This window comes from Schistocerca nitens, chromosome 9 (assembly GCF_023898315.1).
Source record: "Schistocerca nitens isolate TAMUIC-IGC-003100 chromosome 9, iqSchNite1.1, whole genome shotgun sequence".
Taxonomy (NCBI): Eukaryota; Metazoa; Arthropoda; class Insecta; order Orthoptera; family Acrididae; genus Schistocerca; species Schistocerca nitens.
The window spans coordinates 278,673,587-278,693,328 of record NC_064622.1 but is presented as its reverse complement, the minus strand read 5'-3'; the positions used below and the strand labels follow the sequence as shown (position 1 = coordinate 278,693,328).

At 37.3% G+C, this 19,742-nt stretch overlaps 1 protein-coding gene across 2 annotated transcripts in view; it reads left to right on the top strand.

The window, feature by feature from the left end:
• The window catches only part of LOC126203232 (synaptic vesicle 2-related protein), a 103,031-nt gene that overhangs the window by 42,048 nt on the left and 41,241 nt on the right, over nt 1–19,742 (top strand). The window lies entirely within an intron of this gene.

The window sequence follows — 19,742 nt, the reverse complement described above, 5'->3', positions numbered from 1 at the left end:
GCACAACTTTACCAAAAGAAGGAATCAGTTGATAGGACACATTGTGAGACATCAGGGGATCACCAGTTTTAGTATTGGAGGAAAGTGGCGGGAGGAAGGGAGTGTGGGGGGGGGGGGGGGGGAGTAAAACTTATTGAGGGAGACCAAAAGATGAATACAATAAGCAAATTGAGAAGGATGTAGGTTGCAGCAGTTATTTGGAGATAAAGAGGCTCACACAGGATAGAGTAGTGTGGAGACCAGCATCAGACCAGTCTTCAGACTAAAGACCACAACAATAACAACAACAAGGGTAGGTTAAGGAAATTATCAGCTGTGTGTGTAATGAGTGCAAATAATATTTGATCTCATAATCATTCTTAGAGACATACGGTAAATTTTGTGATTAGTTAAAAAGCATTTTATAAGACACTCAGTGACATAGTAAGAAAGGAAATTTCGACATATTTGACATGAATAATTATACTGGTTTTGGTAGCAGCCAATAATGATTGAACATCTCTGATAAATTTGCATTTGCTCTCTCAGCTTGAATAGAAAGCACTGTACAATGCATATTAATTTTTTTAACTACCGAATGTGTGCATAAACTGCTGTGACAATTGGATGCAACATTTATGAGGAAACGTGATCAAATATAAGTGAGTGAAGTAATGTGTTTCGGAGGTGTGTGTTTTATAGTCTTTGTAGCTGAGAGGTTGCAGTGTTGCATACAGCGCAGAGGATCTTAATTTGAACATTGGTCAGTTTGTGGGGATTGTTTTTTTTCCCCCCGTTGACACTACTTTCTCTATTGTACTGACTATGAAAGTAATTATAACAAGACTGTGTTTTGAAATCATATTGTACATTCTGTTTTCCGGGCATCTTGGGCCACTGTGGTTAGCAGCATTGTTTGTGCTTATGTGACGTGAATTATATTGTTTCCTTTAGCTTATGCAAAGGTAAAAACATTATGTTTCTTTTACAGATATCTGTGTATTCCAATGTGTCCATTGAGAACAAAAATAATGAACCCATTTTTGGAATTTTATGAAAAATCATTTAAGCTGAGGTTTCACTTCGACAAAACTACCATACAGCAGTTAGAACTAAAGTTGAGAACACAGCACAAGAGAGTATCTGATGAAACCAAGTGAAAGAAATAAGCCAGTGACTCCGGTGTGCATGCCACTCTTATCATTAAGATTTTCTGCTGCGGGAAGCTTTAAGGTGGTGATTTTTTTCGAACAGATCTATCAACAGCTTGCAGTGCTGTCCACAAGGTATCAGCCTGTATTGCCTTACTGAAGAAAGAATTCACCAAAATGCCTATGGAAGAAAATCATGTGAGAAAACCCAGTGTGATTTTTATCAAATATCAGTTGCTCATTTACCTGGTGATTTAGGCGCTATTGACTGTATCCGTATCCCCATGAAATCTCCTACTTGCAAAAGTGCAGAGATATTTAGAAATAGTTGTGGATTGTTTTCATTCAATGTGCAAGCAACCTCAGATGCTAAGCTTAATTAGAGCATATTGCAATATGTACAACGCATCACATATAAATTCGGGACGGAAATCTATCTATGAAAAAATTTCAGTATCAACTGCAAATGAAGCAAACAGGAGTCACAAGGCAACGAGTGTGGAATTTATTAACATTGTATTTACACAAAAAGAATTACGCCTTTTTCTTGTTCACAATAGAAACTTTGTCAGTTTTTACACATTCTGTTTTGGCCCAATACAGTTTCCAGTAACAAGTTTTCATTGTATGAGATGTTGAAGATTTCTTCTTTCTCTGTTTAGTTTCCTTCATCTTTATAACATGACAGCTTCAATAATAAATACTGCTTATCTGTAATGTATGCTTAATGCAGATTTTAGCGGTGTTGCCATGCTTGCTTTGTGCTAACTTAACACTAAACCTTCTATGGTGGACCCAAGTTTAGTGTCATGGTGGATCTAAGTTTAGTGTTATACAGTATACTGATGTCAAATTGACCCCCAGTCAGCAATGTTTATACAAGGCCAAGTGATACATCTCAGATATAAAAATAACCAGATGTTTTTGTTGTACATTGATTATATGTGTAAGTAAATTCAGTTGGGGGCCACATATGGAAATACTGACTCGCCTAAAATGTGCAAGGACAAGGTAAAAAGTTACCAGCCTAGCAGTGAAATACTGTATTTATAAGTAAAAAATGCAACAATTTTTTTAAGTCACTGCACTTTCTCCAGAATTTTTGTTGTTGAATGTATTCAATTCCTAAAGTGGAATTGTGGAAGGTCTGCATAATACTTGTGCATGGCTTCCGTAACTTCCATACACAACTTAAAAAGATTTTGGTAGACAAATTTCTTTGTGTGTGACAGTCTGCAGGAAGCAATAACACAAACTGGAAAAATACAAAATGAAACTTCCTGGCAGATTAAAACTGTGTGCCGGACCGAGACACGAACTCGGGACCTTTGCCTTTCGCGGGCAAGTGCTTTACCAACTGAGCTACCCAAGCACGACTCACGCTCCGTCCTCACAGCTATAATTCCGCCAGTACCTCATCTCCGAAAGGCAAAGGTCCTGAGTTCGAGTCTCGGTCCAGCACACAGTTTTAATCTGCCAGGAAGTTTCATATCAGCGCACACTTCGCTGTAGAGTGAAAATTTCATTCTGGAAAAATACAGTTTACTTTTATTACGTATTCTGATAGTGCTTGGAGATCTCTTAACTTTAAAAGTAAATTTTCAAAGTTGTAAGATTGATTTCACTGAAATACGAAAATAGTTATTGCCAAGTTAGATACAATGTTAGAGCAGCATAGTTTAATATTAAACGGAATTTAAAGACTTCGTGTATAGGAATACAATGAAAATTATTTTTTAATTTGGATGTATCATTTCAATATTTTTACCTGAAAATTAGAAATACACTTATACACAAAGTAGGAATATGAGAGGGGAAAACCTGTAAGGAGTTACATATTTCAGGCTAATTTCGTATTAGTTAATCATGAAATCATACATTGTAATGAACTGCAAATGTTTGTAGATAGCCGATGTGGCACATGTTACTTTTAATTTATTGCTGCTACTGCTGCTGCCACCACCACATTATTCCTTAGTTGTTTGTATTACAGTCAAATTTCAAACACAAAACTGTATTTTGAGTGTAAAAACTATATGAATTTCAGAAGTTTAAGCACATTACTATTTATCACACCAGCTCTATTGTACTGACAAAAACAACATATTATCATTGTATTGATTGCCATCAACCTTTCCTTGAGAAAAGATTTTCAGCATCTCATATAATAATGATGAGATATCATGCTCAAACAAGTATGTGGTTTCGCAGGCTGGGTTACCTTTTACTACGTTGGCTGTTCTAGAGTGTTGTCTGATCTTCAGTGTCTTCTTTTTTGCAGAAACAATGGAGTACAAACAAAACAAAATAAACGAATTTGTCCAAGGATAAGAAGACCTGTAACATGACTGATTTATTGGTCATGGAATATAGAATGCAGGGGCAAAGTGTGTATATCTCATTAAATCTCCCCCCTTTCTTTTTTTTGGGGGTGGGTGGGTGGAGGGAACAGAAAAAAAAGCCGCTACCAGTTACGTTTGTGTGTGTGAGAGAGAGTGAGAGTGAGAGTGAGAGAGATAAGATTGGGGGATTGGGGGGGGGGGGGGAGGCAGTCAGTCAAACTGTCTTAACTGTTGAGGATTTTATCTGTTTGGCTTTTTAATAACTCTGCCATATCTAAATTGAGTAGCAGTTCTGGAATCTTCATGCATTTCCTCGTTATCGTCACTTTACACTCCCTTCTTTGGCATAATGGTTCAGGGATCTATTTGAAGACAGTAATCATATGGCTCACATCTCAACTGTGAGGTACTTTCATTCCATTGGACCTCTTCAGGGATGATGACCAATTCCAGTTTGATGAACATCTTTGTTTATTGAACATGCTGAGTGTTATCTGTACAGCTTCCAGTACATGTTTCAAATACTACTGATCTCCGAACATTTGCTAGTCTTCAAACTTCTTTTCCCATGCAGTTTCTATGACCAAACTGTCTTCTAACTGTTTCTCCTGTTTCTGGAGTATTGTAGATTTTATTTGTCTAACTACATAGCTTTTTTACTGGTAACTCAAATTTTTAAATTCTTTGCTAACTTGTGGTTTTATAGCCTGTGAATGAGATCTTCTAGTGCATTGGGTAGCAGAGTTCTTGTTTTCCTTCAAAATGTTCACTGATTAGCTGAACCCAACACTTCACTTTGCAATGTATTTAAATAATTTAGGAGTTTTATCCATTGAACACTTTGAGAGTAAACTTTTCGCTGTTTGAATATAACATCAGCAAAGCCATCGCCTCTAGGAAATCCAGGACTTGAAGTCTGATGCTGAATGGTATAAACAATTAGCTGATCTTTAAAGTACCTAGAATTGAAGGGTGGTCCGTTACCTGTTATTAGCACTTTCAGTATTACAAACAAGCTGATCCTGTTACCTTCCCCCCCCCCCCCCCCCCCAAAAAAAAAAAAAAACTTCTTCAGTGGTACTGTTTGGCATGTCACAAGATTTAAAAAATCTGGAATAACTGTCTATTATCCCCCAAAAAAGAAATATGCTACATTATTGCCCCAGATAACTTAGTATTGATTTCACTATAATGGTACCTCATTTCTTGAACACTGTTGACATTTTTTACATCTTGATATGTGATTCTTGGTGTCTTGTAACATTTTTCCAGATGGCATATTCCCTAGTTCTCTTGCAACAACTTTCTGTGCCAAGGTGTCCTTCATGGATTGATTTTTAATTGTGCTGGTATAATTATCTTTTGTCCTTTGAAGAAAATTCATTCAGCGTGGCTAAGCATTTCTTTAAGGGTCCAGAAGTGTGACAATTATTGTGACATTTCCTTGATCTGGAAATCCTTGCATAATTGTAATTCTGTATCCATAAATGTAGCCCCCTTCAGTCGTGTCAGGAATTCTTCATGTACAGGTAAAGCCATCAGTACTTATAGTTCTTCCATTTCTACATAATCTTCTTGTTTCTTGCTGTCTCTACTTAGAATATCAGTTGTGGGTATACTTAATCCTTTAGTATAAATTACTTTATGAGAATATGGCAATTTTTTTAAAAAAAAATATGCATTTGTCTTGTAGGTGTGGCCTTCTAATGATTTTTTAAAAAATTACCTCCAGTAGTTTGTGGTCAGTTTCAATTATCAATTTTTTGTCATAAATATATTCATGAATCGTGATTCAGATGAGCTCTACATTGAAGGAAAGAAAATCAAAAAGAAACCCCTTCGGTTATTTGTGATCCATTTTAGAAACCGAGGGAAAATCAGAGTCAGAAATCAATAAAAGAATTAGAAGCGGACGGAAGGTCATTGGGATGCTCAACTCAGTCTTATGGAGCAGGAATGTAATGAACAGAACTAAAAAATTAATATACAAATCCATAATAGAGAGTGTGGTTCTGTATGGTGTGGAGACCTGGACAATTAACATGAAGCACATTAAAATATTACAAGCTCTAGAGATGGACTTCTGGAGAAGATCGGCAAGAATCTCCAGGAAAGAAAAGATAAGGAACACTGAAATAGTAAGGAGAATGGAAATAAAAAGAAAGAATATATGACGTAATGGATAGGAAGAAAGTACAGAGGTATGGACATGTACGACGAATGGAGAAAACCAGAATACCAAAATTGATGCTGGAGTGGGAACTGGAGGCGAGAAGAAGAAGTCGATGACATATGACCACCTGGCTCCAAAATGTACAGCACACAATGACGAGAATGGGCACAGAGGAAGAAGACACACAAGATCGAAACACATGGAGGAATATTTTGAAAATATAGTTTAAGAACATGTATTCATTGTATTGTAATTTCCGAGTAAATTATTATTTTGGAGATAAGCCTCTGTAATGAGGAAGAGCTCAAAATAATAATACTAAATATATTCATGAACGTTTTGACTGCACATTTAATTGCCATTGCCTCTTTCTTTCCTGTTTCTGGATAAAACTGTTGTGCTGGTGACAAGGAATTTGTAGCATATGCAACTGGTTGTTCACCTTGTGAGAAGACAGTGCCTATAGATTATTGGCTGACATCGACTGTCAACTTTTACATTTTCATCTACATCATAATAACAAAGCACTGGAGATGTTGGGAGACATTCTTTTATTTTGGAAAGTGCTTGCTGTTGTGCCCCCCCCCCCCCCTTTTTTTTTTTTTTTTTTTTTTTTTTTTTTTTTTTTTTTTTTTTTTTTTTTTTTACAAGAGGTGGAGCCCCTCCACACCCACACCGGCATGATGGTCAACACAATAGGTCTACTGCCATCTCTGCATAAGGGTTAGTATTCACTAAAGTGAGGTGTTGCAGGATGTAGGTACTGCGATGTTTGCGTACGTCTGGTTAGGGTTAACCATTAATACGCGCTCATCTGGAGATAGATTGAGTCGAAATCGAACGAAGGGTAGCGGTTTGAAGGGCAGAGGAAAAAAAGTGCCAAGGCAAGAGCCAAGGGGAAAAAAACCTCTGTGGTAGTTAGGTCGGGTGGTAAGAGCAGTAGCGGTTGTCTTGCTACCTGCGATAGGTCGTGCAAGGATAGGCTTTGTTAGTAGTGGGTATCATGCATGTCGATACCTTGACGTTGTGCGGTTGTGCTGCTCGGCGGCTGGCGCTGGGTGCTGGTGCAGAGTCCTCGTTCAGCGTCAGCAACCTGCAACAGTTAAGTTTATTATCGATCTTGTGTCTGATAGGTCATATACCGGAAGCACAGTGTGAGGGAATGTTGGCGGATTGTTTGTGCATCTGTGGGCGAGCTCGTCGGTGTCCCTGCTGTTGCCTGTTGGTCGGCTCTAATAGCAGCTAGTAGTTACCAGTCAGTGTTGCTGATATGCAGGGGCTTGCCGACGTTTGTCGCTTGTTTGCGTATGTTAGTTTACCATAGGTGGCTATGCCCCAGCTAGCAGTGTCTTTGGCCGCTTGTGTTTCCACCTGTGGTTGTGATCGTAGTTTCCCAGAGTGAGGATGAAAGGATTGTTCGAGTGTCTTGAGTTCCTGTACAGTCGTGTGGCTTGTTTTTTGAATACTTCCTTGAGGGTATCAAGGCGGTATTCATGGTGAAGACCCACGGTGCATGTGTAGTGTGGAGCGTTGCTAATTATTCGTAGCACCTAGTTCTGTATGACCTGCAGGCGGCGCAGTTGTGTAGGAGCTGCATATCCCCAGACGGGAGCTGCGTACGTAATCAGAGGTCCAATTAGTGTCATGTATATGGACCTCGACACCCACCTATTCAGTGTGCTTTCCCTGTTGAGCATTGGATAGAGCTGTTTGAGCCTCGTGTGCGCTCGGTTGGCAACGTACTCGATGTGTTCCCCCCATGTATGTTTCCGGTCCAGCCAGACACCAAGGTATCTGACTTTCTCTCGGAAACGTATTGGGCGTGTATGTAGTGTTATCGGTCTACAGTGTTGATGTTTGCGCAGTAGTTTTGGTCTGCGTGTGAACAGAACTGCTTCACACTTGTCGACGTTTACTTTAATACGCCATTGCTCCAACCAAGGCTCAGCTGTTCTGAGTGCTGTCTGTATTCGTGAATTGATGTTCGACGGTTTCCAATCTTGTGCAAGGGTGGCGGTGTCGTCCGCGTAGACGGCTAACGTCGTGTTTTGTGTTGCTGGGAAGTCATTAATGTACAGGTTAAACAAGATGGGCCCTAGGATGCTTCCTTGGGATACTCCAGCTTGGATACCGTGTTGTATTGATTGTTTATCCTGCACGTTAGCGTTGAAACATCTGTTCGTGAGATATGATTGTATGAGACGTACGAGTCTGTCCGGGAAACCAGCTTCGCTTAGTTTGCGTATGAGTCCGTTGCGCCAGAGACGGTCGAAAGCCTTTTCGATGTCCAGGAACACGGCCCCTGTGGCTTTGTTCATGTTGTAGCCGTGTGTTATATGTTCGACTACGCGGAGGAGTAGTTGTGTTGTCGAGTGGTGATTCCTAAAGCCGAATTGCTCCGGTCTTAGGGTGTCATTGGCGATGCAATGCCTAGTGATACATTTTAATATTACCTTCTGAACAATCTTGCTGAGCGAACACAGCAGACTGATGGGTCGGTAATTTTGTGGGAGGGAGTGGTCTTTCCCTGGCTTCCTGAACATCAGGACCTTGGCCGCCTTCCAAAACTCAGGGAAGTGTTGGTGTTTCAGGATGGCATTCATTAAGTGTGTGAGGTATTCTACGGCTTTATCTCTGGTAGCTTTGGGTTCCTCTGGTAGCTCAGTTGGTAGAGTGGTGGACTGTAGAGGTTCTATAAGCTGTTGTGCCAAATCCTATTTCCATTAAGGTTGTTTCCTTAGCAACTACTGCAATGGGTCTTTCAGTTCACAATCCCTAATACCCGTCAGAGCTGCTTTTTATTTTGAGTATTTTTAAGTTTATTAATGCTGCTTACTTTATCAGGATGAATCCATCCTCTGCTAAAAAGTATCCTAAGAATTATATTTCCTCACACCCAATTTGCATTTGTCTTTATTCAGTCTCCAAGACTCAGAGGACTGTAGTTATTTTTGTAGTAATCAAGTAAATTGCTTTCATCACACAGGTGCCTAAATGCAGCTATCACACTTTGTAATTGCCAGCCACAGATGTCCCTAGAGATGGATCAAGCACACAAATATCATTACTGTCATTTTCAAGTAGTCTGCTTTGCAGACTGCATCAGCTTTTGTTGTAGTACAGATAGATCCATTCTCGCATTCTTCAGATGATTTTCAATCAGCAGTGAGTCATGGTATAGGAATAGTAGTTGTCTGTGTGCTTACGTACCATCTAAAATAGCAGAGCATGATGATCCAAACTTCTAACTTCCTATATATGCGAAAGATGAATAAAGGCCTGCTGACTAATGGTGCCAGTACTGGAGTCTCTGAAAGTAAATCAGATAACTGTGTTTACGGTATTCTCTGGATTATCATCAGTACTCCTTTCATCACTTCTGGAATTGAAATGTGAATACAAGTAATGATTATAAATTACTTGAATATTGTAGGGAATATGGAATATTTACAAACTGTATAATAAGCTTCTCTCTCTCCATTGTACAGCATGGCTCAAAAACATATGTTGAATAGTCTACTGCTTGGTATATGGCTTCCTTATGCATTTCAGTTCCTTAATATATTTAATAATTCATAATAGTACATCATTATTTAACATTATATTAAAACATAACTCCCAAAAATCATTTACCATTAAATTGTGTATGTAAATATAAGATTACAACTGAAGGCATGGTTTCATATGAGTGCGTAACATGACTTAAGAGACAGCTTGAAACTTTCGTGGTCTCCTCCCCAACGTATGGAGCTGAAATCTAAAAATCATTATTTTTCACTCATTCCTTGTAGTTTCATTCATCCTGTAAAATCTTTCTGTGTAACTGGAAGTATGATTTTCTGGAGACGGTCATGTGAAGGACTAAGTGGAAATCTAGAGGTACAAAATCTGGTGAACAGATTGGATATTTCAACAATTTGTGCTCCAAATTAGTTTTCGATTCTCAGCAGCTTTGTGGAGGTGCATTTCCTTGATATTTTCCCATTTTTCAAAATAAGCTGCTTCTCATATGTTTTGTCCAGTTGGACCAGAAGGATTGTAGTGTTCACTGTTTGCAAGATACACCAGTAAGAAGAATCCCATTTGTATCTTAAAATACACTGCTTTCAACCTTCCAGGCAGATGAAATCAACTTCACCTTCCCCTTTTTTTTTTTTTTTTTTTCCATCTTCCACCCACTGCTTTATTCATCTTTTCATTTTTGTGGTGTGAAGTAATGGACTTACAAATCATCCACAGGGAAAAAAAGCTTAAAGTCTGTTGGATTTGTGTAAAAACAGTCCAGATATTTGTATTTGCATTTGCTGTTAGTCAGCATTCAACATGCAGCACCTTTCTTGCACAAAGTTTTCTTGCAATTAATTCTCCAGTTAAAATGTGTCCTACTCTTTGCTTCATATGCCTTTGGCGTCATATATTTCATACACATTTAATCCACAATGTTTTCATCTGTGGTTGTGGCTTTGGGACATTCATCACGTGAGACATGCTCAAGGGAATTCAGTGTATTTGAATTCTGCCTATTGTCTTTTGTCTCTTATCTATGAAAAATGAAATGGTAGACTTCTTTTAAACATTTTCCAACTTTGGGTGGGTTTTTATTGGCTACAAATTGTGAAAAAACATTAATTCTATAGTAACACAGTACCCAGTTTATCCTTGTGTACAAAAGACACATGTCATAACTTTTAAAAAATCATACAAACAAAAATATTTTGCAGATTAAGTAGACACTTGTCTTAAGTTATTCCCTAACATGTACCGTTTAAAAAAAAAAGACAGAATTTTATTTACGATAATGATTGACACAGAAGAAATGAATTAAAATTTGTGCTGTCGCCGGGATTTGAACCCGGGTCTTCTTGGGTCTGGGGAGGGCACTCAACTTCAGGAGTTCGTGCAGCAATGCTGACCATAGTGCTGTGGTGTTGTAATGGTTAGCATTTCTGCCTAGAATTTCTATAGCAAGAAGACCCGGGATCGAGTCCCGGCCGCAGCACAAATTTTAATTCATTTCTTCTGCTTCGAACATTATCATAGATAAAGAAGAGACTTAAATATCTTGAGAAAAAATTTAATTGTAAGATCAATAAGAATTTTATTTGTGTGTGTGTGTGTTGTCCTTGTACCAGGGCAAGAACTTTTCATGTCACTCTTGTTATAAAGCATGTGTCCCTATATTTGTTTTTATGTGCTTATTGCATGTGCTACAATCAGTCTTTCTTTAGCTTAGAAAAAAAAGGTCATTATCATGGACATGAGTTTGTTGCATTATCAGCTGTTATTCATGAGACAGTACATGTGGCTCTAAAAAGATTCATTTCTGTTTTCTTGCAGGAGCTGCCATCAGGTGGAGGCTGAACTTAACAGCATGCTCTGCTCATTTTCTGTGTACATAATGGGTGTTGGCAGCAAATTGTAATATATTTCTTACAGTCAACTAGTAACTCTTGGTTGAAGGTATTCTGATTTTAACAATGACCAATTTTCTTATGTGTAAAACTTTCATAGTTTCTAGGCTGTATAGATGATGATGCTTTCTGAAACTGGGCGCAATGTAAATAATAACTAATGCAAAGTTTCAGTAAAGCATAATAGCTTCTTGTATGGATTATGTAACTTATTAACAAAGCTTGGTTTATTTGCCATGATTCTTACTTCTAAAAATGTAGTGTGTCTACCTGTCTCAACCAGTGCATGCATTATTAATAAAAGGAATAAATTTCCTAAATGAGTCTGCAGTCATTGGGGATTTTTGTGAGTAAAGTCATCAAGATCACCTGATATATTTCTTTATTTTTAACAATTTTATGTACAGACCTGATGATGGCAGTAGCCAAAATGTCATTATATTCAAAGAAACGTATTAAGTGATCTAGATTACTGTTAAAAAAAAATCTTCGCTGATGGTATTTTGTTCTTTCTTACATATAACAGAATTTTTAATGCAGACTGGAGCTAGAGGCATTGTGGTTGACTTTGTATGTCACAATTTAGTGAAGAAAATTTTGGTGAGACCATTTACTCCACTGTATGATTCATCCTTTATTTGAATTACAGTGAAAGACGCACACTCAAGTCGGTGTGTGATTTTAATAGTTTCCTAATAACATATCTGGCTTCCACAAACAATTTTATAGGACTGTATTATAATAATTCTGAGAGCTACAGTATCTAAGACATGTAGAAGCTTTACTGTTTTGGCTGTTGGCACGAGCACACATCCTCCACTTTCGCATTTGTTTGTTCCTGTAAAATACTCCGAAGTTTAAACAGGAATATTTCTGTTATGCCTTTATCTGAGATTCTGTATATTCTAAATATGAGAAGTTTTGTTCTGCCAATGTTATATAGTCACTTTCAAACATGCCTTCATCAATCCCGAAACTAAAATTATCTCTTATTTTGTATGTTAAAGAATTTTTAAAAATTTATTTGGAACCACACGAATACTCTTACTTCTGCAAATCTACTTGCTACAATTTAATTCATGAATCCGTTGAGGATGGGCAGTTAATGCAATGATTGTTTTGGCAGAAACTAATATTTCTCTCTGCTGGCAAAAAAAGTTTGTAGATCATTAACTTTAACCTCTGTACCATTCGCATGTTTTGTATGTACATGCATAAAAAAATGTGCTCTTGGCTCTACCTATAGTTTTATGTATAAAGCTACACTAAAAGTTTTCAAGTATTTTTCTTAGGGGTAATTTTTATTTATACCACTTCTCACTCACATTATATTTAATTTCTCTTATTGTTTATAATTTTGCACACATCAGTAAACATTGTACTAAATGTTGTAAACCATAATCAGATGCAATGCATCCTGTGCTAAACAATCAGTAGGTATAAACTTGTTGAGATCTGTAAATATTGGTGCTAGACTATTACACTGTTCTCAGATTGCATTTTATTTTGTCTCTGTATCTTAACACTTGCTGATCTGTGTGTGGTGCCATTTCAGTATTACTGTCGGTGCTGCAAATAGTATTTTCTCTGTTCATATCACTTTCCTAGTTTCATTGATGACATCTTCTGCACTGCAGCTCATAAGTGAATATTTCCCTTATGTACAAAAGTTGCTTTGTAATTTTTTATTGTAGTTTTACCTTTCTTTTGAGCCCCTATATGTGAGTGGACATGGACTGTGCTGCAATCACTCATCCACTTAGACGTCATACTGCTTAAATCCCATTGTGAACCTGAACCTTTGAGTACTCAGAATGAGTCAAACTATACATTAAATTATGACTAGAGCTAATCTAATCACACTAATAGTCATGCGAATCACTTCCTATTTGTGTATGTATTACTTCATATCATTTCATGTTTGTGTATGTACAAGGTATATCAAAAAATAATGTATATTTTTTAATTATTTTATTTGGTTGCTTACATCAATGTTATCATGTTTAAAATAACCCCATTATTTATTATGTACTTAGTGCCAGCACTTTTTCCGATTCACAAAATGGTTTGAAACTCTGGTCTTCAGAATAACTTTTAGCTCTCTCAACAATGTGATATGAATCTTGTCTAAGCTTGTGAAATAATGGACCAGTACAGGCACAGAGTATCAAATAGATCATATAGCTTATTCACTTGCTTTTTAAAGATAAATGTCAATAATCCAACACACTCTAAATAACAGATATATTTACAGAAAGACTTGTAATGTTTGAGCCTTTGCTGGAGATCAGTATGAAACCCTGAGATGTTCAGACTTCTTCGGACGAAATATGCCAAAACTAACACATGAGACAGTTGTTTCAGGAATACTTTCCTTCTGATACATTTTTCATTGTTGCACAAAATAAATTACTTGTGCATTGATTCTACTCCTGTTGATCATTGGCATAGGTCAACAGTACACATTTCTTACAACATTGTACAAATCAGTGAAGTTATCTGTAATGTTGCCTATACTTTAGGTACTGTATAAAATGTTGTAATAGTTTACTTCTGTTTATCTCCTGTGTTAGCCTCTGTTGAATTATTCTCATGCAAGCTTGATGTCAGGCTCACTTCCTTTTCTGGATCATAGAAAACTAGAGTAAAGCCATTCTTGAAACAAACAAATTAATTGTTGGCAACTCTTCCTTCACTCTTAGCAAATTCCAGAGAAATCTCATGTTTTTTTTTTTTCTTTGTCCAAACAAAAGAATGATTTTTTACTCGCTCTTGCCAATAATGTTAACCCTTTCATGGATAAAATTCATTTTTTACGGATTTTTAAAATATTAAGGCGATAACAGTTTCTTTTCAGTCCCATTATTATATTTTCACCACCAAAATATTTTTTAAGTTCTCCATTTTTTCACAACAGGAAGTGGGACACACATGTCCCATGAACCAATGCAAGATACCTTTTCTGCTGACTGACTGATTTTGTAATTTTATTTTTTTTTAGCCATAAACAGGATTTTGCAGAGAATAAAATAACTACAAATTATACATGCATGTAATCTTTTTATTTGTGTTGAGCCAGTGTAAAAAATATTCATTGCATTTCAGTTTTCGTGATACATGATCAATACTTACAAAACTTTACATGCCATGAAACTTGGAAAAACATGGTGTGGCACAGAGTGGTACACCACAAGCAGTGCAAACAACTTTTGTTCTCTTCTCTTTAGAGTTCGTGCTGCAGAATCTGCATCGCTTCCTAGTGCTACTGTCTTTCGGTACATGTTTGCCTACGTTCACGAGCCGGACGTCATCTGGCACACTAGAGACTCCTCTCTTTGCTTGGAAGAAAGTGGGCATTGATCACCTCTTTTTCCTCTTTTCAATTGTCTTGCTAATCTTTACAAATAATGTCTGCTGGGACACATGCGTCCCACTACATTTATTTCGATTATAAGATAGTACAGTCATTGAGAAGTACATTCCACACTGTATTTGTACTAAAAAATGATTATTACGTTAATAATAAGATGAATTACTACTTCAGACATCGCTGGAAAGTGAGAAATGATGAAAACTGAAGAATGACACAAATACGTGGCGTTGCAGCGGCCATATATACACCCCAGTCAACAAAAGTAGTCACGGCTTCTCTATTGCCTTTGCAGTGCAGTCCTGATTTTTTTTTTTTAGGTTCAGTACAGTCGTCCTTAGATGGCAGCACCGTGCAGAGCTGGGTAACATATATCCCGACACTCGAACTGGCGCTCAAAGTTAGTGGGACATATATGACCCATCAACCACGAAAGGGTTAAAGGAACTGTCTGCCATCACATTTCAATTTGACTGATAATTAGGTTCTGACAGTCACAGAACAACATCCAAAGGATTGTTGCTTATGTAGTGTAATCCCTCTGATTGAAAATCTACTGTGTATTTCCAAATTATGTAGGTGAAACACCTGGGAACCCACAAGGGCATGTATTCTGATGCCATATTTGTTTGATTTGCTAGGTATATATTGGTGACAAAGTTGCACCTTCTACTTAATTCTTCATTATTCAACTAGTCTAATGTTTTCTCTAATAGTACAATGTTGTTATAAATGATTGAAACGATTTCATAAATTCATTGCAACCACATTAACACTCGTATAGAAAAACTCAAAACGTTTTATACTGCTGCAGCTGTACTTAAGATTTCTGCCACAAGAATGCAATAGTGAGCAGTTTGGCAAAATGTTGACAGGTGCCAAGAAAGCGTATGTTGTGCTTTAAATGAATTCACATCGATCTGCCGTAACATTTCAGCAACAATTCAGAATGAAATGTCTGCAGAGTGTGAAGAAACTGTTGACTGTGTGCAGGAGAGTTTCGTATGTAGCCCACCAAAATCAACAAAAAGAGCAAACAGAGAACTGAACATACCACAACTGACCGTTTGAGAGACCTTAAGGAAATGACTGAAGCTGAAGCCTTACCACTTGCAATTGCAACTGACCGTTTGAGAGACCTTAAGGAAATGACTGAAGCTGAAGCCTTACCACTTGCAATTGCTGCGAGCCCTGACTCCCAATGACAGTCAGACACTTTGAATTTTTGGTACAGTTGCAACAGCTTATGGAAGAGAATGTGTTTTGTGTGAAACTCATCTTTTTTGTGAATGGCGCAGCGAAGATGCACAATGTGTAAATGTGAGGGACAAAGAATTCCGCACTATAGTGCAGAAAATTTTAGTGTGTTCTGTGCAGTTGTGGGGATTAAAGTTTATGGTTCCTTTTTCTTCTGTGAAAAGACTGTTACAAGATATGTGTATCATATGGACATGGTGGAAAATTGAATCGTGGCATAGCTGGAGACTGGCGGCGTACACTTCATCTACCAACAGGGTGGTGCTCCATCCCACTTCTACCATGATATTTGTGAATTCTTAAACAAGAAATCGAGAAACTGATGGATCAGTCAAGGTGGAGTTGTTGAAAAGCAGTTCATGTTAGGGCCTCCACACCCTCCCAAACTAACCCTATGTTATTTTTTTTGTCTGGGGTTATGTGAATGATAGTGTTTTCATGTCCAGTACCAACAAAACTGCCAGAACTGTGAGCTCGCATCAGCAGTGCTTTTGAACAGATTGGCAGGGACATGCTGTGCTATATGTTAGAAGAATTTGATTATCAGCATATCATCTGCAGAATCAGTAGGGGCACATATGTTAAAAAATCAGTTTTTCTTTGTGTGTGCAAAGACATGTGTCAGTACATCAAATAATATAGCAACAGCAAATATGTGAAATGGCTTCAGTCATTTGTCGTAACCTTGTACAGGGTTTCTGACAGTTCTGTACAAATATAAAAATGAATTACTGTTGTTTTGTCTGTCTCATATCATCACAAATTGCACAATTGTCAAGTATACTTCACCATATGATGAATTTGAAATGTTGTAGGTTGCTTATGAGACAAAGTTTTTCAATACCATCCCCATTAGTTTCCCACTGATTCTCCAAGCTGTTTCTGTTACTTTTGTTAAGACCAGCTAAAAACATGAGACTGGTTTTCTGTGTCTAACACACTGAATTGAAGCTTTGACGCTTCCAGTTTACTGAATTGTAAATAGAATTGTAGTGGACAAAATTTTGTCATCTATGAGGCAAGCCCAGTATTTTAAAGGCATTCATGCTGCTTTCACTGCACATATAGAACATCTCAGATAACATTGTAGATCCAGTAATGTACACTCTGTGATAGTGGAACTTCGTTTCATTTTGTCTCACCATTCCTTCCTATATAATTATGGTGGCTTCCTCAGTGACTTCATCATCTTCACTCTTGGCTTCAGTTGTTTCTGAATCTTCCAATTGAACTTAATCATCACAACCTGTTTCCACTCGGGTCTTTGTAATCCTAGTGAACTTCATTATTATGCTCTTCAAACAGCTGTCGAATTTGCTCAACATGTTTTGTGTTGAGGAGACTATATGTCTTACTGTAGCCTGCCATTATCAAGTTAACTCACCTAAAATAATGCAATCAGATGCAGTATATCAATTTGATACTTGATATTCAGAGAGCTGTAAGGAACAGTTAAAAAAAAAAAATGCATTTTACATTCTGAAGTAACTTCATATTGCTTTCAAAGTCATGTCATTAACCAAATAAATGTTCTGTTAAAATGAAATGAGAATGGACACATTGTAACATATTGAACAATAAACATGTTTCGACAAATATCATTCACCCCGATACTGAAGAACACAACAGTGAAAACGGGTCAGAGAAGGGAAACTAAGAGTGAAAAGAAGTGTTTGCTCTCTATTGTTCGTAAATAATTACAGAAAATTTTTACATATATGTTTGATCAGCTGCACCTGACATAAGGTTAAGGTTTTCTTTATTTTTGTGAATACCAAACAGGTACGTTATCATGGTGCAAAAGCCATGAATTGTTTCACCACAAATGTGTGTGTGTGTGTGTGTGTGTGTGTGTGTGTGTGTGTGTGTGTGTGTGTGTGTGTGTGTGTTGATTGTTCAACCTTGTGGCAAGAACTCATGGTATACTATGCTAGTAACATTTAAGAACACATTGCGCATAGCTTTCACATTAGACTGCCTTATTGAGCTTTATTTGCTCTTAGTGAACCAGAATGCTTCCACTGTGATGATTGAGCCTCAATTTCAACATCAGATCCATAAATTCCTGTTTCATCAACTGTTATAACATGTTTAGTTTATTCAGCATTGTTGTTAACTTTATCTAGAGACTTGTGAGCAACTTACATCAATGCCGTTTTTGTTCGAAATTCAACAATTTTGGAACAAGTTTTATTGTCATGTTTCATATCCAAAAGATCTGAAAAAATATCATTTAGGAGCCCATTGATAAGTGAACATAATCAGTGACTTCAATTGTTATTCACTTTTTCCATGATTTCGTCAATTGATGATGTGTTGAGGTGTTCAGAGCATGTCATCTTTAATGTTTTCATGTCCTTCATGAAAATGGCTGTACCACTTGTAAGATTTTATTCTTTTTAATCTCTGAGTCAAAGTGTTCAGATAAATTATAGGATCCTCTCTGGTAATCTCCTATGTGCCTTTACACTAGAATATAAGAATTCAATCTGGTCCCTACACAGTGAACATGAAAAACATTTCAACTTGCAGTTGTATCTTGGAACTGAACCATTTTGAGCATAGACGCATCAATCATTAGAAGTTCAACAATGTAAAGATGACATCTTGAGTTGCAGATAAGGCACAACGAAAAGACTGTTACACATTTAGCTTTTGGCCAAAGACTTCTTCAGAAAACACACATACACACACACACACGTAAGTACGTACGTTCATATAAGCATGCACACTTCATACACATATGGTGGTCATTTCTGCATTAGGTATGAAAATTCATTTTTGTTCTTGTCTATTTATGTTTGTCATTTAGTTTTGCATGTTGAGTAGTACATCTGACTTCTGCCAGACATGCCATTTTATGTTGTTATAGTGAAATTCATGATATTATATACATGACTGTTTTTTTGTCACTATATCTGTATATTTGTCATTACACATTTTAATTTACTAACGACAGTATACCAATAAAAGACGCAAACTCTGCCGTGAACATAAAACTGATGACAGGTGACCATGTCTACATCTGGTTCACAGCAGAAAGACTCGTGTGTGACTTCAGACCCACAAAAGTCACATACTGGTAGTAGAAGTAGACATTATGCTAAATGTAACACCTTGAAAATTTTTGGGTGTAACTGGTAACAGACATGTAATCAAAACACAGGTAAACTAAAATCAAAGCGCATTTCGACATAATTTTGTACTTGAAAATAAATGTTTAGTGCTGACTTACATTGCTTACTTTCACTGTGTTCTCTTATATAACAAGTGTGGCAATGCAGGAAAGTGTCGATTCCTAAAAAATGAGCACCTATGAATTTGTAGGAAGTAAATAGTTGCACACTTTGCAAGCCTTTCCAAAGATTTTGGAAACAGCACACATACTTGTTAGTAAACATGTACTTGTTACTGACAGTAAAAATCAGTTTTGTTGAACAATATGTGACAGAAAATTAATTTCCTTCTATACTTGGCATCCGTGTGTAGTTTGGTGCAGGGTTCTGTATTCTACTGCTAAGATCTTCAGCAAGCTCTCTAAAGTATCTCATTGTAGGAGATGCAAGCTTAAGCAGAGAAAGGTGCTCAGGTATCCAATAAAAGCAGAACTTTATTACTACAGAGAAGTACACAATAATATGAGCAACAGAAATAGCTTTCTGGTGAAGGCAACATAGTGGTCGTTGTGATCTACTGAGAGAAAATCACTAATACAATACAGTTCTTGAGCCGTAGATGCAGTCAGTTTAGGCTGCGCTGACGATGTCCAAGGTTCTGAAGTCACATGCTGCATTCAGTGAAATATACTCATGGCACTTCTGATGTCAAACATCTATATCCAGGCTGGGACTTGCACTGTCTGGCAAGCTTCTGGGTTGTGTGCTATAAAGGCTGTCCGGTGTCTGAATACCGGGAAGATGTCTTGCATCATGTGGCTTGCAGACGGAAGCTAGTACTAGCTGCATACAGTGAATGTGGCACTCTCAGTACTGCAGTGATTGTCACAGACTGCACTTACTTGCATTTGTGAGACAGTGTGGCAATCTGCAACACTCTGTT